Here is a 26,032-nt window from a genome sequence, read left to right on the forward strand (position 1 = left end):
GTGGTGACCCGGAGGAAACCTACATAAATTAAAATGACCTAATCCCTATTGACAAAATCCCGTTGAAATTTGTCTTCAATGATATAATCCCTCGTTCTCATAAGAAAGACAGTGCCAACAAGCTTGACTCTGTCTTAATCTATTGCTGATGAGTGAAATTTATTTCACTCCTAAGGAGTAGTTTTAGAGTCTTTTCCGTGTTTATTTTCCCTTATTTTCCTTTTATTCTCTTGTTTTCTTTTTAATAAAGTTTTTTGTTTATTTGGTAATTTTGGAGCGTTTTAGTTTATTTTCTTTATTTTATTAGCTTTAGTTTATTTTCGTATTTTATTTTACTTTATTTGCTTGTATAGTTTTTGTTTTATTTTTATTAGTTTAGTTTTATGTCTCTTATTTTCTATTTTATTTTATTTATTTCTATTTTATTTATTTTATTTTATTTGTCGTGGTATTGTTTTATTTCGTCCTTTGTTTATTTTCATTTTATTTTATTTTATATTTTTCCCGATTCTCCCTTGTGTATATTTTGTTTTGTAGGATCGTGTTCGGAGGTCCGAGGTTCGAGTCAAATGAGCAATGCCTCTCACGCCACGTAATTGCTGCTCATCTTGCTGTACCTTGCCCTTCCTATCCTCCACCCCACCATATCTTATCCTCCACACAGCACCTCACTCCCCTGCTCCCTGCTACACCACCACAGCCCGAACCAGCCTGCAACCCCGCAAACACCACACACACCAGCACCAATTCACTCACTTACTGCCACCCAATCCACGCACCAGCCTGCAACCCCGCAAACACCACACACACCAGCACCAATTCACGCACAACGGCTGCCACCAACACCACCACATAGCAACCGTAACAACCACCAGCCTCCATTCACAATTCATCTCATCGCCAGCCACCACAACCGCACCCTCCTATTTTCCTCCACCAATTGCAGCCGCACCATCACCCTTACAACTGCTCCAAACATTCGTTTCGACCCAATTGTGCCATGACCATCAAGTCTACCTTCATGTCGAGAAGTAGGAAGACCAATAGGTTGAGCAAGGGCTATGTAGTCCGCCACAAAGTTACCTATCTCCTCACCCACTGTCCCTTGCATTATACTTCCTTCAGGGTGAGCTCGGTTCCGTACTTTATCTTGTAATGTACCCATGTGTTTTGCAAAAGGGTAGCACCACCTCATGAACACTGGACCGCACAACTTAATCTCACGCACAAATGAAGAACCAGATGAACCATTATGTCAAAAAATGAGGGTGGGAAATACATCTCAAATTTGCACAAAGTCACAACCACATCTGCTTGCAAAGCATCTAGTGTACAAGGATCAAGAACTTTGCTACAAATTGTATTGAAAAACGAACAAAGGCTTGAAATCGCTTCCCTCACGTGTTTCGGTAGAATACCACGGATTGCAATCGGTAGGAATACTTGCATCATAATGTGACAATCATGGGATTTCATACTTGTCAGCTTCAATTCTCCATTTAAGGTTACAAATCTTTTCATGTTAGATGAGTACCCTGATGGAACCTTAATGCCGTACAAACATGCACAAAACATACGTTTCTCTACCCTTGACAATGTATAGCAAGCCGGGGGTAAATAATTCTTTTCATCCTTCCCTTTACCCTTAACTTTCTTCTTTGACGCATCTTTGGCTTTTCCCTTTCCCTTGCTCTTCACCTTCCCTTTTTTCGAAACATTTTCATCTTCTATTCTCGGCTCCTTCCCCTTTCTAACCTTTTCTTGAGGCCACAATTCTGGACGAATCTCCATCTCTTTCAAATCTAACCGTGCACCCTTTCCGTCCTTTGTTTTGCCTGGGATATTCATAAGCGTCCCCAAAAGAGCATCACACACATTCTTCTCTATATGCATCACATCAAGACAATGCCTAACGTCATGTTCTCTCCAGTACGGCAGCTTCCAAAAGATTGATTCTTTCTTAAACAGAGCATCTGAGACCACAGTTTTTTCTGATTTTCCAAACACCGTTCGTATCCCTTTCACCCGAGCACTAATCTCAGCACCAGTCAATGGTCTAGGCGCAATATCCTCTTCCACGGTTCCATCGAAAGCCTTTTTCTGCCTACGGTACGGGTGATCACGCCTAAGGAACCTTCGAGTCCGTAGGTAGACATCTTTGTGAGAATGAGTCAGGTATACGCTTGATGTGTCATCAATACATATGGGGCATGCTTTTTTCCCTTTGACCTTGTACCCACACAAGTTGCCATATGCAGGGAAATCATTCATGGTCCACATAAGGGCTGCACGCAATGTGAACATCTCGTTCTGATGAGCATCGAAAACAGAAACCCCTTCGTCCCACATCTTTCTCAAGTCGTCAATAAGCGGCGCAAGGTAAACATCTATGTCGTTTCCAGGTTGCTTAGGACCAGTTATTAGCAATGAAAGAATTACATACTTACGTTTCATGCACAGCCGAGGAGGCAAATTATAAATCACTAAAAGTACCGGCCATGTGCTGTGTTGGGTATTAAGAGTGCCAAATGGTTTCATCCCGTCCGTGCACAACCCAAGCCTTAAATTTCTGACTTCATTACCAAATTTCTCAAACTTCAAATCAATGTTCTTCCACTGTGGAGAGTCAGCTGGATGCTTCAGCATTCTGTTTTTCTTTCTTCCCTCTGCATGCCACCTCAAGTTTTTAGCGTCTTTTGGTATTGAGAACAGAAGCTTAAACCTTGGAATAATGGGAAGATACCACAACACCTTAGCAGGAGGTCCCTCCGTGCCAGGATTGCAACTCATGCGCTTGTACCGCGACCGCTTGCATCGTGGACACTTCTGCAGTTTTTCATACTCATTTCGATACAAAATACAGTCATTAGGACATGCATGTATCTTCTTATACTCCAAACCAAAGGGACACATGAGCTTCTTTGCGTAATAATAAGACTTAGGAATTTCATTCCCATCATGCAACATATCACTTAATGTGGTCAACAAAGCAGTAAAACTGATGTCCGTCCACCCATGCTTCGACTTAATGTTGAAAAGTGTTAGCACGGCCGATAGTTTGGAGTATTTTTTGCACCCGGGATACAAAGGCTTTTTGGAAGCCTCCAATAATAATTCAAACACTTCACCTTCAACACCTTGCAACATCTTATCCACTTGTTCATCCTCGACCTCATCCGCCTGATCTTCATCGGCTCCATCCTCACCATTATCAACAATATACTCATCATTCTCGTATTCCTCGTCCACATGAATCTCAGTGCTTCTAACACGCACATCATTCCGATCAAGATCCCCACTGTACTCTCCACTTTCTCCGTGCCAAATCCACACATGGTATAATTGCCTAAACCCACGACATAATACATGATCTCTAATGATTTCAACACTATCGACCACATTCACACAATTACAATCAACACAAGGACAATAAAGGCCTTGCCTCCCAGTTTGCGTTGATAAGCTAAAGCCCTCTCGCAAAACTGTTGAACCCCATTCCAAAATTCCAATGTATCGCGTCTACCATACATCCAACCACGATCCTTCTCCATTTAGTAAATTGTCTATAAACATATATAGCAACATGTAATTTATAATGTGTAAGTGCTACATATTTTATGTAAATCAAATTCAAGTACAAAACGTGAATATACCATTCATATAGTGAAAAAATGCATGTTTCCAAAGGGTCCTTATCACTCCAACCTAACCCATCCTTGAATGTCTACTCTCACTAGTGAATGTATGTCAACTTTCCAATTTTAAGGAAAATCCGGCAGCATTTCCCCCTAGTTCTCCAAGTACACGATGTAGATAATTAATTAACCACATATGTACCCAGAGAACATAGTGAGGAAATGGTAAGCCAAGATGTTCCTTAAAATCGAAAAGAAAACATACATTCACCACCTAAGTGAGAGTACACATTCAAGAACAGTCCCAACCGGGGACTATTCAAGACTTTCTCCTAATGAGAAAGCCTTGAACGGGTATCTAGGCATATGATGATTCAATTCAAGTATTCTATATATTGTTGTATTTATTTGCCATTAAACAATACACAAGTTGCAATTTCATGAATCACCTTTTATTAAATGGATAAATAGAAAGAAATATAGCTAAGTAAAGTTTATAAGTCATACCAGTATAGCAACTACCCACTTGAGCTCAATATGTAGTCCTCAAGCTAATTAAACCCGTGCTTCAATTCACATATGAATCTATATATCAAAAAAACAAAAATTAGCAACGTCACTAATTCTCTAATATATTCATAAATCTCTAATGTATTCACAATTCTCTAATTTATTCACAACTAATTAAGTGGCAATATCACTATTTCTCTAATTTATGCACAATTCTCTAATTTAATCACAATTCTCTAAATTATTCACAAATCTATAATGTAATCACAATTCTCTAATTTATTCACAATTTTCTAATTTATTCACAACTAATTAGAAGCAAGGTCACTAATATACACATTAAAACATACAAAAACTCAACTAAGGAACAAGGTAATGCAAAATTACTAATATATTCACAATTACCCATTAAAACAACCTAAAATTACACATTAAAACATACAAAAACTCAACTAATTAAGTAACATTTTTACTAATCTCTATTATATTCATAATTACTCATTAAATCAACCTCAAAATAACCCATTAAAACATACAAATTTTTCAACTAAGGAACAAGGTAATGCAAAATTAATCTAATGTATAATATGTATTCAAAATTTTCTTAACAATAATTGTTCAAAATGCTTGTTACCATCATATAGACTTCCCACATTGAATATCACACAAGTAGAGCAAATATATTTAAGTTACGACTACTTTCATCTGGATTTAGTTGTCACGTTTGTACAAATAGTACCAAGAGTACATGTAGAAGCATGAAATATTCAATCGAGGATCAAGAGTCAAAGCGTTCAATCAGAATAATTTGACCAAGAAATCACCATCTGGAACAAAAAGAAAAGTGCATGGAGAAAAATAAACTCACTCTTTTTCACCAAGCTTCACTGTAGTTCCTCCATATTCACGGTATCCCCTTCTTTGACAGCAACAGGAATTCAGCTGAAATCGAATCCAAGCAACAAAATTAAGTAATAAATCCTTAAACTGATTCAATTATCAAAAACCAAACTCCCCAAAACAAGGCATCATAAACAAATTTCACAGCCAGCAACAGCTTGGAAATAATACTCAATCAACCTATGAAGAACAAACATACAATTAATTTGCATAATAACCCCAACATCTCACAAATCACAATAATTCAGATGAATAGCAGAACATACTGCCATTGTAATCAGCAGATATTTTAATCAACAATAAAGTCAATCAGAATCATAAAACCCAACAATGTAGCACAATTTTAATCTAAAATAAGATGAACCCATTAATTTTCTTCGCATTTCATATACAATCTAAGCAGATAGATAACAAATCTACCAATTTGCTCTACGTGAAAAGATGAACTTACCCTAAATTAGTTGGAGGTGGAAGAAGCTAAGGGGATGAGAGAATGAGGAAGACCCTCGCTGGTGGAGGTCGACAGGAGGTGGAGGCGGTGCGCGCTGGTGGAGGTGGAGGCGGTGCGCGCTGCTGCTGTTGTTATTTGTTTTGAACATAGAAGGGCGGTGGAGGCCGGCCATGAAAGACAGAGAAGGGCAGGGCAGGGAGAATGGAGGTGGAGGTGGAGGTGGAGGCGGTGCGCGCTGGTGAAGGTGGCGGCTGAGGTGGAGGGAAAAGGTGGAGGCACTTCAAATACACTGAAAGAGAACGAAAGAAGGGATGAACGAATGAAGGGAATTCGAAGGAAATAGAAAGAGAGGAAGAAAGGAGAAAAAGACGCGGCCTTTTTTTTTTTAATTTGGCACCGGTTCAAACCGGTGCCTTTTTTATTTTTGGCACCGGTTCAGGCTGAACTGGTGCCTTTTCTCTTTTGGTAAAATCCCGCCCAATTCTAGACCAATTTTGGGCATCGGTTTAGCCTGAACCGGTGCCATATGGGGGGTGCCTAATGCTTTTTTTCTACTAGTGAAAGACGAGGAATTAGATGAAATTGTGGACAATGTGCTCAATTGCGGGTTTCAACACCCACCTCACATTTGGTTTACTCTTTCCTTCTTCCCTCATCTTGGATTTGCCTTCTTTTTTGCATTTGGATTGAATGAATTACGAATTGTTATGTGAATGTGTTTTCTTTCTTCCCCTCCCACCCACCCTTTGTGCCTTTTTTTTAGCATTGAGGACAATGCTCCATTCTAGCTTGGGGGAGTAGCTATTCGCTAGCTTGGGGGGGTTATCTATATCTCTTGGTGGTTTCTTAATCCATAGTCTCATGATTGCTTGATTTATTTCTCTCATACTTGCCAAAGTCTATTATTGAGATTGGTTTTCTATGTTTGGATGGCCATGAGCCCCTTATTGAGTTGACTTTTGGTATTTGTAGCTTTGATTGATCATGCTTTCATCTTGCACAATTGTATATGCATTCTTGAGTATTGTTGGTTTTGTGAATATTTGTGTGTATAGTGTCTTTCCATGGCATTCAAGGCAAGTTTCAAAATGTTTTGTTTTAAACTTGGACATAATTGGGCTTTAGCACCTAGAATACCCTCTTTGCTAGTTGTTAGAGGTTTTCATGCACTTGAATGTCGAGGTTGGTTCACACATATAACATTGCCAAGGTAGAAGAACTTAAGGGCTATGAGACCTTAGCTCACTTGGTTTGTGGTAAGATGGTTGTCGCTCTCTAGCTAGTTGAAGCTTTAAAGGTGATTTTTGCTACTCCACTACCGTCATTTTTGTGAGAATGTGTCTATTTTGTTCTAGCCTTCTACATTTCTTGCATGTGTGGCGTTTGGATCCTTGGCATTGCTAGCTTATATCGAGAATTTGGCTTAGTCTACCCAAGATCGAGACCGAACCAACCTAGGGGAAGACGAAGGCAATTAGGATTTTTGTTTTGTTTTATTATTTTCTATTCTTTTATTTTTCTTTTGCATTTGCTCATTTAGTAACCCAATTTGATTCATTTTCCCTTCTTTGGCATAACCACATTACAAACCAATGGACCTTTGCTTTATTTTCACCTTTATTAGTTTTTGTGAAGCATTCTCGGGACTTGATTTGTATTTTTGGTTAATGAAAGTGAGAAAAAGTATGAAAAAGAAGTGAAAAACTCAAATTTTGGTACTTGTGATTATATTTGTTATGTTGAATGGTTTGAGTAAATGAGAAGAAAATAAAGGAAATGAAAGAAAAAGCCACTCAAAGTTAAAAGTGGCGAGAGCAAAGAATAAAAAGAAATGAAAAAAAAAGGAAGAAAATATTCAGAAAATACAAAAATATTTGTTGTTTGGTTGAAAAAAAATAAGCTTGGGGGAGGAGTTGCTAGAATTTTTGATTTGAAAGTTGGTAGGTTATTGAGTTTGAATTGAGGAATGATCAACCTTGCTTCACTTCTAAGTTTACCACCAATTTCCAAATTTATTTCCACACCATTTACCCTAGCCTAAACGTTTCAACCCTTTTAAGACCTTTTGACCTTAGTGAGGTTTAGTTACTACCGATGGAGGGTAATCAAGCCAAGCCTATTGAGCGAGCTATCAATGCCAAGATGTCGGGTAGCCTAAATGTTTTTCATTGATTATTTCTTCCGATTCCTTCGAGAATCTCGAGATATCACCTTAAAAGTGGAAGCAAAACTAGAGAGGACGCGGAAGTTTGGTTGGAAATAAGGAGGAATGTAAGTCCCTCTAAGTTCTCTACCCTTTGCATGCTTTATGTGTGTACCAACCTTAGCTATTCTTTTGCTTGGCTACCTTTAATGCCTAGAAAGGATTGTATTCTTGTGCATTTAGCCCATTGTTTGTGTTTGGTTTGAAATATCAAAACTCGAGTTTTCTTGATTTCACCTTTGCCTTGAATGTTATGTGTTGTCGAGAGTTGTGGGTTAAACCTCTTAGGAAACCCTCACGAGAGCTTACTCGTCCTCTTTGGCGACATAGGGGTTTAAAGGGCTTGATGCATACGGTAAATGCATCTGTGATTCCTACGACAGTGAGTTAGTGTACATTCTTTCTCTTTGTTTCTATTTTGTTTCTTTTGTTTTCAATAATTCCATCTTGTTCTCTTTTGCCTTAGCTTTTCTCGAGGACGAGCAAAGGTTTAGCTTGGGGGAATTTGATGAGTGACATTTATGTCACTCCTAAGGAGTAGTTTTAGAGTCTTTTCCGTGTTTATTTTCCCTTATTTTCCTTTTATTCTCTTGTTTTCTTTTTAATAAAGTTTCTTGTTTATTTGGTAATTTTGGAGCGTTTTAGTTTATTTTCTTTATTTTATTAGCTTTAGTTTATTTTCGTATTTTATTTTACTTTATTTGCTTGTATAGTTTTTGTTTTATTTTTATTAGTTTAGTTTTATGTCTCTTATTTTCTATTTTATTTTATTTATTTCTATTTTATTTATTTTATTTTATTTGTCGTGGTATTGTTTTATTTCGTCCTTTGTTTATTTTCATTTTATTTTATTTTATATTTTTTTCGATTCTCCCTTGTGTATATTTTGTTTTGTAGGATCGTGTTCGGAGGTCCGAGGTTCGAGTCAAATGAGCAATGCCTCTCACTCCACGTAATTGCTGCACCTTGCCCTTCCTATCCTCCACCCCACCATATCTTATCCTCCACCACAACAGCACCTCACTCCCCTGCTCCCTGCTACACCACCACAGCCCGAACCAGCCTGCAACCCCGCAAACACCACACACACCAGCACCAATTCACGCACAGCTGCTACCACCAACACCACCACACAGCAGCTGTAACAACCACCAACCTCCATTCACATTTCATCTCGCCAGCCACCACAACCGCACCCTCCTATTTTCCTCCACTAATTGCAGCCGCACCATCACCCTCACAACTGCTCCAATTCGCAACATCCTGTTGCCTCCTTCCACCACAATCAGCCACAAACCTACAACCAATCAATCACCTGACCACCTAGAACCTCCCCTGTTCCACCGTCCAACCAACACCCATTTCAACCATCACCAACCAAATCAGCCACCAATTGCAACCCCAAATCGCCCAAGCAACATCCCCAATTCAGAGCAATTCACAAATTAATCAAGTTCGAGCAAATCAATGAGGGTTCGGCCGAACGTCGAGTCAAAGACTTTGGGGGTTTTGTTATTCGAAGAGGAGTGGTTGAACATACCCATGGTTCGACCGAACCAACCCCATAGTTTGGCCGCACCAACCCGTGGTTCAACCGAACCACTTCACAAGCTTCTCACGCGAGTTTTAATGAAAATTGAACGGCCTTGATTGATTGCTGGTTGATGAAGATGTCGGTGATGATTTTAAGCCATTGATGATGGTGGTATGATAATCGAAAATCAGAGCAACCATGAAGATCGAAGAAGGGCGTCTGATTGTTTTGTGGGTGGGGGATTTGTTTTGTTTTTCTTTTATTTTAATTTCTTTTTCTTTTCCCTTTTCTTATTTTCTTTCTTTTATTTTTATTTTTATTTTAGTTTCTGATTTTTTTTACTTTTCCTTTTTAATTTATTTTATTTTATTTTATTTTTCTATTTTTCCTAGTTTTATTAAGTTAGTATAAATACCCAATTTTGGGGGAAAACAAGGAGACATTCAATAACTATCTATTCTTCTCTCTAATTAGTTTTAGGTTAGGTTAGGATTAGTCTTCATTGGTAGAGAGAGAAAGTGGGATTTTCTTCATTAATGAACTAAGGTTGTGAAGAAGGAGCTTGTTCAATCCTTTGTAGACCTTCATCTTCAATTAATGAGCAATCTCTTACTCTCTCTCCTCTATTTTTATTTGTTTTATTTTGATTATTATTTTAGTTGTTGGTATTGCTTGTTAATCATGTTTATTCTTGATTGTTTGTTAATTAATCTTGTTATTAGCATGATTAGTGAGTAATTTCCCCATTAAGGGAATGGTTGTGGTGTAGTTGGACCTTGAGCATGTTCTAGGGTTTAGAATTGATTTATTTGTGATTAAAGTCTTTATATGCTTGATATTCTTTAATTTTCTTGCAAGTGCACATTGTTGGTCGATTAAAGGTGAATCTTTACTAACAAGAAATGGAAGTTGACTTAGTTAAGGTTCATTACTATCGATTGTTATTTAATAGTACCTCTTAGTATATGGTTCTAATGTGGAAACATAGAGGCTATGTTAGGAGAAGCCAATTGACCCCGGAAGGCGGCTAGATTGGATCCTTTAATTCGATATCCGAGCATGTTTAGTTCATAATTAATTCAATTTCTATGCCTTTGTTTATGTTCAAGTGAATGTTATACCTAAACCATTTTCCTTAATGTTTTATTTCTTGTTTAGCATCTTTAGACTTTAGTTTATTTATCCCCTATTCCGGACTAGCTTAATTGTCGATAACATTTGGTGGTGTTTATCCGTTCTCTGTGGTTCGACCCCTATGCTTGCCTTATACTCGTATTAGGTTTGTTTAGGTTGTATAAATTGTATTTGATCTAGGGATAGACAATTGACGACGCGTTTATTCTCTTGTCAATTGCCTAGACAAAAAGATCCAAATCAACTTTCCCTCTATTATGATCCAACACCTTTCTGCAAAGTGGGATATGGAAACCTACTTACCTATGTGTTCGAAATTTTTGGTATCTCCTTTGCTGATAAAGAACCCCTGCCCCTCACAAACACCGAATACATGCAACCTATTTTTCTTGAAACCCATAAGATTAAGGTTATGGATGGATGTTTTAAAGTTGTGCTGGAGGAAAAGGAGAAAAGGCCAAAGGAAGTAGGAGCACCATCTGAGGGGAAAGAAGAGAGGGCTACGGGGATAGTTGAGGGAGTGGTGCAAGATATTCAAGATGAGGAAGAGGAAAACATAGTTGAGGAGGTCATTGAAATAGGGGGAAGGAAGAAAAGGAAGAGCTTCAGATTGATGAAGAAAAAGGAGCCCTCAGCACCTATTTGCCTTGATATCACTGGGATGCAGGAAGATTTACAGAAAATCACAAACTCTTCAATTTCGGGCAAGTATGCATCTGTAGGAACAGGTTTTAAAGCTTTCAGTTCCTCACCAAAGGTTCCCAACAAGGAGGTGAAGGAGATGAAGGATATGCTCCTAAAGGTGCTGAAGGAACAAGTGGAGTCAATACTGAACATAGCGGAACTGAAGAAGAGTGTGCTCACTCTTGATGCTGATGTGAAGAAACTGGTCACAAGCTTGGAGAAAGGGAGACAGTCCACTGCCAAGGACATCATGTCTCAAATCAGCAAGAAGCTGGAGTATCTTGCTGTTGATGATGACCATAGCATTTCTTCTTAACCTATCTTTCCTTGCAGCCTTTTTATGTTGATGAAACTTATATTTTATCTGCTTTTGGGAACACTTTTTATTTTGGTCTGTAATATTTTGGGCACTTTTTAATTTCTTTTGGTAAACTTGCAAATTTGGTACATTTGGCCGATGTTTTAAATCGGTTTTGGATGATTAATATCTATGTATATTCTGTGTATATGCTTTGTGAATGTTTTCTCTCTATGCATGCTTTTTTTCTTAACACTAAACAACTAGATGGTGTTGTGTTATGGAATAATATATGCTTGTATGTTGGTTTTTGATAATGCCAAAAGGGGGAAAAGATGCAAACTATCAAGGATACTTAATCATTCTATGGTCTTTGATCGAAATCTTCATAAGTTGCCTACTCTCTACAAGCAAGTATAATGTATATACAAGTTTTTCTAGTTTTTCCTTAAGTTGTTTTATTTCAGCATTGTTTTTAATTCCTTAGCATTAGTTCTCTTTCTGCATTGTACTTTGTTTTTGCATTTTCTTTCTTTTAGAATAGGTTGGATTATCTCTGTTTCCTTGTAAATAAGTTTGGTTTGTTTGTCATCATAAAAAAGGGGGAATATTGTTGGACTTAATGATTTTGATGATGATACCTCCTCACTTGCTTACATACTAATAAGATCTTGATTGTTTTAGTATGTGGTTAGATGTAATGACTAGGAGAATTAAGTGTCATGCAAAGATACCATGAGGAACAGGAAAGCCAGAAACAGAGCTATCCATAAAGAAGAGTTCCTTTGCATGAATTGGTGCTTCAGAAATGGAGACTTGAGAAGAGAAGGTTCCCCTCAGGGAACAGAAGCTTAAGAGAAGAAGCCTCACCAGAGAGAAGAAGTTCCTCCCAAGGAATAGAAGCCTCGGAGTTGAAGCTTCTACATAGAGTCATGAAGACTAAATATTTTTTTTATATTTTAGGATTTATGTATGTATAATAAATTAATTACACTTGAAAAATCTGTGTGAAATTGGTCTTAGGAGAACATATTATGCATGCTAGTTTTTAGGAAAATGGTTAAGTTGTTAAACGTTTTCCTTTATCTCAAAAATATTTTATTTAATTTCTTATTTTAAAAAATATCTTTTGCAAAAAGATTTTATTTATTTTCTGATTTTCGAATATCTATTGAAATATAAAATCACCATGTTTTCCAAAACTTGCGGCCTAGTCCCCATGTTCTTTTTCAAGACATGGTCTTGCACATTGAGGAGTTCATGGTTCTTTAATTTAAGGGACATGATCTTCTTAGTGGTTTGGAATAGTGGTGTAATGGAATTGTTGCACAAATAGGATTTTCCAAAGCGTTTGTTGCTCTATAAATAGTTATTGATTTCAGTTGGAAAAACTCAACCTTCCTCACATAAGTTTTCTAGTTTTTAATTCGAGTGAAGTGTCAATTCCACATAAGTTAAATAGAGTGTTCTTATTGTTCTTATACTAGAGTTTATATTTCTTTCAAGTTTTAATTTGGGGAATGTGGAAGTTTGAGTGAACTTCTGCGCATGAGAAAGAGAAGTGAGAAAGAGAATAGAAAGAGAAGAGAGTAGAGAAGAGAAGAGTAACAAGTTGGGTGACTTGTTCCTCGGGGTTTCAAGTTCGTTGAGGAACTTGAAGTGTGAGTCTTTAGTTTGTAATAGGACCATTTCACTAGTTAAAGAAAAGTCATCCGTAACGGGCAAAAAGGGCCCATTCGTAATGGACCACGTCCGTTACGTATGCAGCCGTTACGGATGGCCATCATTATTCATAACGGGCACTGTCCGTTACGAATAATCCATTATTCGTAACGGACATTTCAAATGTCCGTTACGAATAACACATTATTCGTAACTGACATTTCAGGTGTCCGTTACGAATAACAGGGTTATTTGTAACGGACATTTCAACCGTTACAAATAACCCCGTTATATGTAACTGACACATGTTTTGCCCGTTACAAATAGTGTTTGTCCTAGTTAAAAAAAATTTAGCATATGCTGGATAGCTTAGTTTGGTTAATGATTTTATCAATTACAAAAAATAAATAATATTAAATAATAATTCATACAAGTATACACTTCAGATACAATTAGCAAAAGCCATACATTCATATGATTTTATCAATTCACATTTGGAGCATGTACATGTTTTCCTTAGACTTGAGCTATAAAAATATCTAGCAGAATAATTAAGAACCTTTTTTTTCCAAGGGATAGTTCAAACAAGAACTCAAGTGTCACCAACACAAACTGTAGAAGTTCGCTCGAGTTGTTGAATATCGATATGAATAATCAGATCACCAATCAAAATCTTGAATGATGCTATAAATGGCAAAAGTCAAAAGTATTCCAGTATTATACATTGCCAGCCCCTGCAAATTCTCTTTGTGCACGAGCAACAAGCAACTTATAATCCTGCATATGATAACAAATTAAGGAATATTTTATCATCAAAATGAAAACAGCATAAAAAATTTATTAAAAAAAATCCATAGATGAATATTGGCTAAGAGAAGCTCCTACACTACTTGCACTAATTAGCTGCTATATTAGCACGACAATCTTTGTAATAAACTAAAGAAGACTCCATCGTTTCACCTTCCAATGAATTATTTTAGGTTTGTATAAGAATGATAATTTTGAGTGACCAAGGTTCCTCAGTAAAACTAGTATTCCCAAGCAAGGCAACCATATTCTAACTCATTTCAGAAAATAAAAACCCATTACCCACCTAAACATGGGGGAAAGCAAACTTTTCTTTTCTTTCCATTTGTACATCTAATATAGTTGATCATCAATTATCCTACCTGTGAGCAGAGGTGTGCGACATCTGATATGTCAAAGGAGCCATGCCCATAGGGGCTCTAGGGACTATTGACCCTGGCACTGGTACCCGCACACCATAAGGCATGTGAGGAGGTGGAAGATTTATCAGAGTCCCAACAGCAGAAACCAATGGCCCACCAATTGGTTGTCCAATAGTTGGAGTGCCATACATACCCACTCCTGAAGGAGCAGTAGGGGGCTGAGCAACCTGTTTTTCGTATTTCCAGGCGCAATCCCATATGCAGGTGCATTTACCTGACTAGTATTTGGACCCTGGGATGCTAAAACATCCCCAGGGTTCACATTGGTGATATCATGAATGCTCGATCTTCTCCTATCCTTATTCATAGAGTTCAACCTAATGAAATAGTTTTGAGCATGGCTTGCCACTTGTGTTTGTGTTCTTGTTGCCATAAAGTTCCGAGATAAACTTCGCCAATCACCTTTTCCATATATTTTCCAGGCCAAGAAGAAATAGCCTGTTCACAAAAGCTACACACCAAAATAAAAACCACACCAAGTATAAAACATGCAACAGGTGAGCAATGTAAAATAAGAGACCCGCATACAAAGTATAATGATAGTTGAACAGAAAAATATAGCATAAACATGCTTCGTGCTCAAGCACTATTCTTCTTTATATCAAATTATAAATTGGATTTTGTCACAAAATATATATATAAAAAAAATTATAAATTGGATATATAGATAATACATATAATGTAAAAGTTCTTCCTTCAACTTAGTTTTTTAGAGCTAAATAAGTTAAATACCACTGTGTTACCCCAATTAAATCTCTCCAGATGTCCAGATCAGTTAATATTTTTTATTTTTTATTTTTTAAAATTCCTAAATGGATAGTACACTGCCTCATTACCCATCAGCACTCTTGAAGTCCTAATTAATCATCAATAAGCACAAACCTTTGAAGAAATTCGGCAATGAAATAAACTAATAACCTACTTGACTATTCAAACACTAAGCAAGTCAGCATAAACAGATAATCTTTTCAGAGTAGTACAACAACAAGGTCACCAATAATTCAATTGCCAGGAAGCAACCACAAATAAACAGAAAAATTCAAACAAATACCCAACTATTGGTATCAACTATTGGTATCAACTAGTTAATCAAATTAGTCACTAAGCAATAATAATAAATAATTCAATAATCAATAATTTAATCAACATCAAGTCTAATTACTTCAAATTTGTTATATAGAAATTTATGCATTTACCCAAATTATCTAGGTTTGTGGATAATTTTTGGTGATAATCGGTAGCATTTCACAACGAAAGCTAGATTGTCCGAATATTTGCAAAACATTATGCGACAAGAAACACCAATAATTCTGAACCAGTCAAAACGACAAACCTTTTAGATGATATAAGGAAACGAAATAAAAAATAATTCAACAAATAATCTCCAGAAAAAAAAATTACAGAAAAAACAAAAAGAATACCTCTTAACCAAGCTGTCTCGGACAAGACCAATAGAAGGAAAAACCTTCTCATCATACTCCAATCTGATGACGGGCCCTAAGAGTCTGAAAAATATGAGGAAGACGATTCTGATCAGGACGAGACAAAACCCTAAGTGTAAGATTCACCATCTGAAGATCCTTAATACCAGAAATTGATGAGAAATTGTGAGGTCGGGTAAGAATATCAAAGGTGTAAGGCTTTTGGAGCCATGGAATTCGGACATGAGTACCTTCGCCGTCAGTTTCATCAAGAACCCCGCAAAAACGGTCAAAGATGACGGCCTTTTCGCTGCCGTCGACGGTGTAGAGGGAGTAATAGTCCTTCAGACAGTCTAAAGACTCTAAAAAAAACAAGAGAATAAAGGAATTAGGGTGGTGAAATGGAGGAGATTGAGTGAATTGAGACGTAAAAGAGAGAGATTGAGTTAGGAGAATGAGAGAGGAGAGAGTAAATAATGGAGGATATAAGTGTTTAATTTGACGGCTAGGACTAGGAGTGTGAAACCCTAATAATTAGAAATGGGCTCCTCTTTTCATGGGCTTCTCTTTCCCGTTGGGCCAAATATTGTAACGGGCACATGGTGTCCGTTACGAATAAATATTTATTCTTAACGAGCACATGGTGTTCGTTACGAATAAATATTTATTTATAACGGACAATATTTTTCCTGTTACCAATGTATTTAATGTAACGGGCATAGCTTTGCCTGTTACTAATAACCCGTTACAAATGAAACATTTTCCACTTGTGTTTTCCCTATTCTAGTGAAGATTCTCTTCCCAAAATCTCAAGTGGTCGTGGTTTTTCTCCTTGTTAGGGCCAAGGAGTTTTCCACGTAAAAATCTCTCTTGCATCTATTAGTTCCTTCAATTAATCATTTTGTTCCTTTAGCTTACTTAGTTTTAATTTCGTAAAAAGTTTGGCTAAACTCTCATTCTACAATTCAACCTCCCCTTCTTGTAATATTCTTTGAAACAACAATCACCATCGTTCACTATCATCACAACGCGTCATATCAATGGCTGCTACTCATTCAATCATCAACATCACCACGCATCATCACAATCACAATCATCAGAGTCGTTGGATCTCCAAGCCGCTAAGTACTCACAACTACAAGAAAATCACGTTATAATAACGAAATTCAAGACCCACGAAGGATCGGCCCTGGCTAGGCATCTCCTCGGCATCTACTGAAAAATTGTAATGGGTGGAAGGACCAAGGGCTTCACCCGCGGCGGTCTATGCTTCTTTAGTTGCGGCTGCTTGCGGTGGTCGGGAGATTAAGGAGCTGCATGTGATGGTCGTGTATTGGTTGTGGAAATGCGTTGCCACTGTGGTGGTCGGTTGTTGATGGTGGTTTGCTGCTGTTCGAATTAGAGCACGGGAGGCTGTTAAAATGTATTTGGTGGTTGTGGACTATTGCGAGGTGAGGGTTGTGAGTTGCAAAGGTGGAGTTACGGGTTGAAGGGTGAGCAAGGCTGCTGTTAGTGCGGCGCACGATGGCCTGAGGGAAAGCAGGCTGGTGGGGCTCCAATTGGTGCTACGTGGTGGTGATTTATGGAGGTGGGTGATGGTGATATTGTGAGGTGGAGAGTTAGAATGGCAAGTGAGGAGTAGGGGAGTGAGAGATTGTGGTGTAGGATAGGTGATTGTGGGGTGAAGTTTAATGGGCAGCAACAAGGAGCAAGTAGTAGCATGGAGCATTGACCTTGAACTCGATTTGAACATGAATTTCAATCAAGGACCCGAGAACACCTACAACAAAAAACATACACGAGGATAAAAAGGAAATAAAATAAAATAAAACGAATCAAAATAAAAGTAAAATAAAATATTCTAAAAGAAACAATAAAATCAAATGAAATTGAATAAAATAAAGAAAACAAACTTGAAAATAAAAGAAAATAAATGGAGGAAAACGAGAAGAAATATATTGACAAGAACCTAGATTAAGAACATTATAAATTAAGAATTATAAAATAAATTACGAATATAAACAAAAAACTACTAAAATACACAAAAAAAAATAAAAAAATCAAAATAGGAAAATAGGAAATAGAGAGAAATAAAGCCTAGAACTAAAGGAAATTATTGTAAACTAAAATGTAAAATAAGCATAAAAATATCTAAAAGTGACATAAAATTCACGTATCAAACTCCCCCAAGCTAATCTTGTGCTCGTCCTTGAGCTAATTAACACGAAACACAAGAGAAAGGGAGAATGATTTATTCAAGCAAATCTACAACACTAAAAGAGATAAGAATGTACACTAACTCACTTTCGTAGGAATCACGGTCAATTTTAGCAACAAAAGACAAGCCCTTTAAACCTCTAGATCGCCTTAGAGGACGAGTGTGCTCTCATGAGGGTTTCCTAAGAGGTTAACCCACAACTCTAGACAAAAACCAAGATAAGGCAATAAATGAAAGGAGACATAAAAACAAAAAGAAAACACGAGTTCATATTTAGGCAAGAGATAAGAAGAGGCATCAATGAATGCAAACCTTTCTAAATAGATAAATGTATGTACGTTTCAAGATTTCAATGGTTGATTGAAACATAACATATGTTAAGTGTAAGGAAGGTGATCCCATCGGAAGACGGTCCTTCCTTAGATGCCCATGGCAATATAATGGCCTATGACTTTACACTTGTTAAGATGTAGTAGGATTTGAATTCCTGACTGTTTGGGGGACCTTGAATTAGAATTGATTCTATCATTACGCTTTTTATAAGAAACAAGTAGGAGACGCCAATGAGTTTTAGGAAAACTCATAAACCTCGTTCATGCCTTTCTTCCATGTGGAGTTCAAGGAATAATTTGCACGAATCGTACGTTTACTCATGCCCAAATTGGTCTACATAAACCAAAAATGAGTTTTGGAGAGAGGGTACTAAGATAACGTTCCCTTTAGAGGGGAATCGCTATCTTAGCCCTAGTACGGCCTCTACTAGCTCTTCCTTTTTCACAATTTCATTACCAAACAATATATGTAATGCGAAACCTAAAACTGTTAGTTGTTTTTATTTACAAGCATTAATTACATAGGAATTACATTGCAAAAGTCATTATTCTTTTTTTAATCAATATTCAATAAAAGAACAAGATAAACAATATTTGCCTTGTCTTAAGTGATAAAACAATAATTAATTATCAAATTCTAGTCTTGAGTAACAAAAGAATACTATGTGAATTGATTAATTAAAAGTTTGTTTAAAGAGTTCAAACAACACTATTTATTCAATTAAAGTTATTTAAACAATAAAGGAAAAGTGATTTATCTAAGTGCTCAGGAAACTAACCATTCTTCTTTGGAAAAATTAAAAAAAATAATCCCAACTTTCATCAATTTTGGTACAATCATCCTAAATTTGGATTATTCTAGAATAATCCGAACTTTGGGGGGTCTTCATTTTCTTCAGTCCTAATGACCGGTTACCTATTGAGAAGGTTTTTTTTTTTTTTTAAAAAAGCCACGTGTCAGCTTGTCATTGGTCCAAAAAAAATTAAAAAAAAAATTAAAAATCAGAAAAAAAAAAAAAAATATATTCCCCCCTAAACAACCAGTTCCCCCACCTAAACCACCCCCCTCCCACCAGCCGCTCCCCAGCCCCCACCCCGAAATTACCCCCACCCTGCCGGAAAACTCCCCCTACCCACCGACCACCACTCCCCACCCGCTGAAACCTCCCCCTCCCTTCCCCACCCACGAAACCCTCCCCCCTCCCCTTCCCCCACCCCGTAAACCCACTTCCCACACCCCGTAAAAACACCCCTCCCCTTCCCCCACCCTCTAAAACGACCGGAAATTAAGCCCCCTTGCCGTTTCCTGCCGTTTTTAAGGGTGGGGGAAGGGGAAGGGGGAGTTTTTACGGAGTGGGGGAAGGAGGGGGGAGGGTTTTAGGTGGTGGGGGAAGGGAGGGAGGAGGGTTTCGTGGGTGGGGGAAGGGAGGGGGAGGTGTTTCGGCGGGTGGGGAGTGGTGGTCGGGGGGTGGGGGGAGTTTTCCAGCTGGGTGGGGGTAATTTCGGGGTGGGGGCTGGGGGAGGGGGCAGGTGGAGGGGGTGGTTTAGGTGGGGGGAACTGGTTGTTTGGGGGGGATTTTTATTATTATTTATTTTTATTTCTGATTTTTTTTTATTTTATTTTTTTAATTTATTTTTTTTGGACCAATGACAAGCTGACATGTGTCATGGTGACCTCTTATTGAAGGTCGTGGACTCTCGTTGACCGGTTTGGGACTGAAGAAAATGAAGACCACCTAAAGATCGGATCTTTCCAGAATAATCCAAAGTTGGGATTATTATACCAAAATTGATGAAACTTGGGATTATTTTTTCTAATTTTCCTTCTTCTTTTATGTTAAATCTCCGTTTTAATGTGTTTATGGACTTTCTTTCTTCTTCGTACCTCCATAGACTTCAATGGATTCAATTACGGGTTGAAAGTATTTGGGAAGAGAAAAGAAAAAGTAGTATGATAGTAAGAGAAGTTGAGAAATTAGGGTTTTGAGAATACTAGGGTTTTAATTCTGAATTTTCGGTCCCCGTAATGCTGAACGAAGACCCCTATTTATAGGCGTAGGGTTTTAGAGTTGCGCCGTCATTTGGCGCAAGTAACTCTTTGAGTCGCGCTAGGTTCCGCGCGCATCTCAATGAGTCGCGCGCCACAGGCGCGCGCAACTGATTGAGTTGCGCTGGTTTGCGGTTTTCCTTATACGAAAACGCATTTTTAAAACTTCGATAACTTTTGATTGCAGAGTCGGATTAAGGCGTGTGAGATATCATTGGAAATCACTGAATGTCTACTTTCCAATGCTTTTGGAATTAGGTTAAAATATGTTATAGAGTTCAAGGGTGTTGGTTTTAGGGCCCGTTATTAATCAAGTTTAAACATGTATAATAACTTCTTTGTTTTGATCATAACTTCTTCGTTTTAGCTCGGAATTGGGCTCATAATATACCGTTGGAAAGCTCTTTGAAAGGGCTATCCATATGTATAGGCCTTGCACGAGAATTTTATTTTCAGTTCATCTGTTTGGCTCGGTTTTTCATCAATGTAGGTTCCATTGGATCCAATCATTGCATTTGACGCATTTGGGTCCGTTATTAATCAAGTTTAAACATGTATGAACATGTTTTAGGCCTTATTAGTAATAGAAAAAGTATCAATGATAAATTGGTCTCAAATATGTGTTTTGACTTACGTCATAATTATTTTCATAGTCCATAAACATTTCAACTTTGATCTAACATGAAGAACGGATTTTTGTAACATCATCGCACTTCCTTTCGGGACAAGAGGCCAAAAGTAGGTGTCTATAGTTAGCCCCCACTTTGATCTAGTCTAGAATAGACGATGATCAAAGTAGTTAAGGAAATAAATCCGAGACTCATTCTGTGAAGTTTCCTAAGAATAGAGAATATTTCAGAATGGTTAAGGATGTCAAAACGATCCTTGGTTTGCTAAGTATTTGAAACAAGTAGCTATTAAGGCTAGAAAAATTTATCTTTAGTCTGAACGCGCTAAAGAATCTATATTGATCCTTTGCATTTGTAGAACACATTTACAAGTAAAGGTGTTCTAGGTCATGTCAAGTCATGAGAAGAGATCGGTATTAAAAAGAATAAAAGGGGATGATTTCCTCTCATTCGTTTCATCGTTGGTCGAAAGTCCCTCGATATGTCATTGAAACTTTAGCCTGACTTGAACAAAGTAAAAAGATGAAAAAGATGTTTTCGGCATTCAAGCCTAGAAGTTTTCGGCATTCGAGCCTAAATGTTTCGGCATTCGAGCCTAAAAGTTACGGGATTCTAACCGGATTTCCATAAGCTAGAAATACATGTCTCAAGACTAGAGGCACATATCCAAATCCAGTGAGAGAGAAGAAATTCAGCAACTCTGTTAGTAGTTTTGTCCACAAGATGAGTACACGTGTCTTAGGACTGGGAGCACGTGACTACATAGGCACGACATCGTCTCGTCGTTTCTTTATACATGGGGTGGATGGACACCCTAACTGTCCGGTAAGCTAGTAAGCTCACTAACTATCGTATTTGCTTCTAATCAAGAAGTGTCTGTTCCTAATGGTTCGGCGCGCCTGTCGACTCGTAAGCTAACGCCTAAAGTAATCCTCTACTTTTAGTTCCGAGAGGTAGATCTCGTAATGCTTGGGCTGAAGTGAAATTTTACGCAACACCTACGCCGTACAATTTTGCGCTGTACGATACGCCTTTTGCATTTTTACGCTGTGTGACAACGCCTTCCTTTTTGCTTCGGATATGAAAAAAGAAGAAAAGTCGGACATTTATAATGTCAGTACAACAAAATGACAAACCTGTCTATGGGTGCTTTTACGTAAAGCACCACCACGGAACGTCTTAAGACACATTTAAAAAAAACCTTCAAAATGTATGCTTAGGGAAGGCACAAAGCACGGTGTGCATGCAAAATGATGCAAAAAATATCAAATAAGAAAAGAAACTACTGGATGCAAAGCAATTTTAAAAGATTTCAATAATTCGCGCGTTATTACGTCTAACAACGTACAAAACCATTGAGAAAAATTCAAAACGGATCGAAATATGAGTACAGGTTTTGTAAGTAACCAGTGTCCGCGCGCAACTTAGTAGGGCGCGCTGGCCAAGCGCGTGCAAGAAACTTGGTTGCGCTGGGATGCCACGCGCAACTTAATGAGTTGCGCGCAACATTTGAATTAGTAAAAGATTTGGAGAAGCGCGATTTGCAACTCATTTTCTTCTTCTCATCTTTCTCTAATCTTGACCTCTTTCCATTTTTGGTTGTCGTTTGAAGCTAAGGAAAGTAAATATTTCTCCTTTTATTCTACCAGATTTTGATCTTGGTTAATAAAATGGAGAAATCGAATGAAGAATCCTAACAAAAGTTGGAGTTTTCGATTCGATTTGTTATCATGAATCTGTTTGTTTGTTGTTGTGACATGGTTAAGCAATATATTGCAACAAATTTCAAGTGAAGTGATAAAGTATTGGTCCTGTATGAGCATGTCAAGCATATATGTGTTTTTTTTTTCATTCTAATTTTGACTTTGTGCTTGATCTTTATTTCTATCTTTTTTTGTTCACATAGAGTGTACTTGTTAAGTTTAATGTAAATTGAAGTGTTTAGAACAACAATTATGCGTTAAAATTATAGTAGCATGAATTTCATCTTGCGACTCATTTTTTTTTCATGCGTAAGTTGCAAAATTGGCTTTATCAATGATAAAAATAATCGATGGTTATTATTATTCACTTATAAAACTTTTGATTTCAAGATTTGCACAAAACAAGTTAGTTTAGAAAATTCTTGAAGAGATCATCGAACTGGTGTAGCTTGGTTATATTTCGGGTTCGTAAGCCCCCATTTTACATTTTCAAATGTTGTAGCCCCCACTGTTGGGTGACTTTGATGATTTACTTGTTGTCAATAATTAGACCCTTTCTTGTTGCTTAAAATGGGTCTATAAATCCCGTGTTTCGTCTTATTATGATAACAAGTAGGATCTTGGAAATGATTAAACTAGTGTGTTTAACCGTTTTTTGACCATTCATAGTTTTAACAAAGAAAGTTGCTAAGTCTAGTAATATTGGTCATTCCAATTCATTAAAACAAGTAAGGGAAAAAATGAAATGTTGTTCAAATATTTCATCTATTCTTGCTACTTTTGAATTCTTTCTTTTTAGTTCAAATTTTATCACTGTTTTGAAGCTCGAGAAAGTAGATGTTATCCTCCTTGAGAAATTCCAATGTGTGCAACAATGGAGAATAATTTAGAATGAAGACTCATTAATTTCAAAATTAGGAGTCTTTGGTTTACATTCTAACACATAAATTGTTTGTCTTATGTTAATAATGTGTCTTGATACAATTTTCATGATGAATGATTGAGTATTAAACTTTCGTTTGAGCAAGTATCATGATTTTGTTTCTCTTTACTAGTCATACTCTCTAATCTCTAGAGTAAATTGAAGTATTGAAACAACAATTATGCACTAAGATTAGTTCTTGAATTTAAACTTGAAAATGGCTCGAATATGTAACTTGTTTCATGGCCAAGTTCAGTTGCAAAGTTAGTTTTCAAAGGAACAAAATGATTATTAAATCATTGTGATGCATTTGAAAATTATAAGGCTCGAGATCTACAACTATTTTGGCAATTCTCGAAAGTAGCTCGAATGGCATGAATATCTCATTTTGTTTCTTTGTGGATATTGGAGCCCCCATGTGTCGGGTTATGCGCATTCTAGCTATTTCTAAAGTCTTGGAGCCCCCAATTTAGGGTAGTTCTAATGACTTGCTATTGTTTAGGCCATTCATATAATCTTGATATTGTGATGGACCTATGTATATGTCCTATTTTTTGTTTTGAGATATTTAGGACAATGACATGGCTTTAACATTTTAGTTAAAGTCATGTTCGAGAAAGAAAGTTAGTGCTTTCCTTGTTTATAAACCAAAACAGTTGTGTTTAAGGTTTATTATATCATACCTAATGTCTAAACATTTGTAAAGATCATTGTCGTAATTTTATTCTCAAAGTTGATTTAGAACATCAAATATTTTCTTTATTCTTATCAATCATTGATTTTGGTCTTGCAGGTTGTTTGTTTACCATCCCTAAGCCAATGGGAACAAGTTCGAGCCAAGATGTCGAATTTTAGTTCATTCCTTTTGAAAATATAAATGTACATACACGTATCATCAAAACGGTTATTGAGAATTTGAAAATTTATTTATTTGAGGAAATGAAACAAAAAATCAGAAAGGAAATTTTGAATACTATTTTTTATTAGAGACAGGTTATTTCGAACTAGAATTCAAAATTTGGAAAGGGTCCAATAATTTAATTAAAAGTTTGTTTTGAAAAGCAACTTTTTATAGTTGGCAAAATACATAATTATTTTCAGAATTGAACCCAAAATTTAAAGAAAAGTCTAGCTCGTAATAAAGTGTGACTTTTTTTGTCCAAGATTGATGAAGGTAAGTTGTAATTTACAACTTATTTCAACAAAGATATGAAAATGTGAGCAAACTTTTGTATATCGGATTTTGTTTAAGTTTTACTTTTTGTCATCATTATCATATTTTTCTAATTGAAAGTGAATTTCTTTCAATTAAATAAGCACCGTAGTTTGAAAACGAATGTTTATCAGATCTAGGTTTGGTGAAGTGTTAGAATAATTTATATAATCATTCGAATAACTTTCCAAAATATGGTCTCATTTTAAAATGAAAGTTATGGTCGGACTTATATTTTTAATATAAAGCCCCCAAATGTAGACTTAGGTGGCTTTTGGAATTCATGTATACATATGCTAGGGGATGTTTCTCATGTTTATTTAAGGCCCCAAGATTTGTATTTTTAATTTGCAGAATATTGCATATGTTTATCATAAATTGTTTGATCAAGTAACATAATTAATTATCTTGGTCAAATAATAGGAAGTGGTACTCTTCCCTTTGTCATTTAAAGTTATTAAGATAGTTCGTAATAAGCTTTGCATGACATTGATTTTTTAGCATAAATAGCGTGTTCAAATCTGTAAATAGAGAGAAGTGGAGATGTCCTGGTTTTTTTAAGCCCCCAATTTGTGGCAAAGAGCGGAAAAATTATACTATTTTTAAGTATTTTAGTTTCCAAATGGGAGGGATCATCCTGACTTACCCCCTAAAAAATAAATGAACAAAAAAGACGGATTTGTATAAAAAGGAAGGGGAATCCAACTTTCTCATAGAAGAATAAAGAAAGAAAATTAGACATGTTTTCGAAAAGCAAGGATTATTGACTTAATATTTGAATCATCGTGATGGCTTGGCAGTGAGGTATACGTGTCACAGCGATAATGATCATTTTTTTCATGTAGCAATCATGTTCAATCAATTTTCCTCGATTAGAGAAGATGGAGATATCCCACGCAGGCGGACATATTAGTTGCTCATGATAAGTCAAAAGACCAATGCTCAAGAGTTCAAAAAGACATCTAAAGTTGACGTAAAGGCTGTCGATTTATCAAATCAATTTATTGTGTTAACTCTTTTTCTTTTTAGGCAATGTATATAGAACCTGAATTACCTTGGTTATAAATAGCCCTATTATTAAAAGAAAATAAGATGATTGTTTTTTTTTTAAATGTGATAATCATCTCCTTTTCGTTTGGCAAAAGATATGGAAAACATCGAATTTAGTTTGATTCGATTGCTTTACTAACATGATGTAATCAACCTAATGGCTATCAAATCATCCAAATCATTTGAATTTTTTTTATATGATATTGAAATCATAACTCAACACTACATGCATTTTATATATGGGCATGACTACTCAA

General features: G+C 36.7%; 1 pseudogene across 1 annotated transcript; it reads right to left on the bottom strand.

The window, feature by feature from the left end:
• Positions 1 to 13,396: 13,396 nt before the first annotated feature.
• LOC145634869 (transcription factor SRM1-like) lies at positions 13,397 to 16,147 on the bottom strand (annotated as a pseudogene). The gene is made up of 4 exons (XR_014113656.1): positions 15,829 to 16,147; positions 15,662 to 15,745; positions 14,181 to 14,678; positions 13,397 to 13,788 (listed from the first exon to the last, which is right to left on the bottom strand). The product of XR_014113656.1 is annotated as a transcription factor SRM1-like (transcript).
• Positions 16,148 to 26,032: the final 9,885 nt, after the last annotated feature.

The sequence above is a fragment of the Chenopodium album genome, chromosome 6 (genome assembly GCF_948465745.1).
Source record: "Chenopodium album chromosome 6, dcCheAlbu1.1, whole genome shotgun sequence".
In the NCBI taxonomy this organism is placed as follows: domain Eukaryota; kingdom Viridiplantae; phylum Streptophyta; class Magnoliopsida; order Caryophyllales; family Amaranthaceae; genus Chenopodium; species Chenopodium album.